Genomic DNA, 1,357 nt, shown 5'->3' with positions numbered 1-1,357 from the left:
CTCCCTCACCCCTCCCCCCTCACCTGGGACAGACTCCCTCACCTCTCCTTGCGACAACAAAGCCGCTAACCCCTACACCACAGACACCGGTGGGGTCAAAATGTGGCCCGATGTCCGAACCTTCTCCCAGACCAAATAAAGTAGGTCAGTGGTCCACTAACTGTACTGTACCCCCGTGACCCCTACAACGGACCCCCTCACCCCACCCACCCCTTCACCATCACCCCTTTCACCGCAATGCACACCACGGCATGTTCCTGGGGTCGGTTGTTGGACGTCCTGTACAACATTGAGATTTTAACACCCCGATTGTGTGTGGGTTGTCTCCGTAGACTTTGTCCAAAAAAGTAATCAAATAAAATACAACAACAACAACAAGAGGTAATAATTGAAGAGGCTCGCTCAAGTGAAGGAAAATGTGGTCCCCATTCATTTGTAATGGCTGTTGGCTTTTAAGTCGTTCCCGAAACCTTTCTTACAACCACACACGGGCCTGTCTTGGCGTGTGGGGTGTGGCCCCATCCTACTGGAACCACGCCTCTACAACATAACATCGTCTCCCCAAACTTCTGCAAAACTTTCCGGGTGGTTGGCGTGTGCTCTGGTGTGGTTTGCTTCTTCTTTCCTATCAAACACCAATCGTCTTTATGTCCCCTCCTTCTTTTTTTGTGTTTTTTACTCTCTTGTAACACCGCTAATCCCTCGGCACTTGTATGACCTTATTGTGTTGCAAGTGCCGTTAAACACTTACTGAAACTAAAACAAAACTGTCTCAGCCCAGTGAGATATCCATCTAAAGTAACTGTCGTGGTTATACTGCCCCTTGTCCTGAAACCAGAAAATGCAGGTCACGCCCCTGTAGCTGAACATCGTGAAGAAGGAAAATTTTGCGTTAAATTTTATCCAATTTTGATTGACATTATTATAAAGTTTAATATTTCTCGAACATATTGATTGATTTTCCTTCATGTTTACAAACCGGATGTCCTCGTGTTTGAATTTTATTTGTACCAAGTTTTGTTGAAATCAGTGCGAAGATGACAGAGATTTTGCCCTGTAAGGACCCCCTTTTTTGTAGAGACCCTGCGTTATCATGTTTCTGACTAGAACCTCTCTCTGGTCCAGAAAAACTTTTCTACATCCGCTCCCGCAAGTCTGCCAAGTGTAGCTGCTAGGTCCCTGTCTCTGTCTCTGTCTCTGTCTCTGTCTCTGTCTCTCTCTCTGTCTCTGTCTCTGTCTCTGTCTCTCTCGACACCTACGTCTCAGCCGTTGGGTCCGATTTCCCGTCGTCCCACTCTCGTTTTCGGTTCATGTTCCTTCTTTTCTTTTCTTGTCTCCTTTTTTTAGGGGGGGGGGA

General features: G+C 46.9%; 1 protein-coding gene across 1 annotated transcript in view; it reads left to right on the top strand.

Moving 5' to 3' along the window:
* The window catches only part of LOC101851055 (peroxisome proliferator-activated receptor alpha), a gene marked incomplete in the record, with an annotated part of 20,281 nt that overhangs the window by 1,651 nt on the left and 17,273 nt on the right, over window positions 1-1,357 (top strand).

The sequence above is a fragment of the Aplysia californica genome, unplaced genomic scaffold (genome assembly GCF_000002075.1).
Source record: "Aplysia californica isolate F4 #8 unplaced genomic scaffold, AplCal3.0 scaffold00306, whole genome shotgun sequence".
Taxonomy (NCBI): domain Eukaryota; kingdom Metazoa; phylum Mollusca; class Gastropoda; order Aplysiida; family Aplysiidae; genus Aplysia; species Aplysia californica.
Note: the sequence above shows the minus strand (reverse complement) of the source record. Positions and strands in the feature narration are given on the sequence as shown.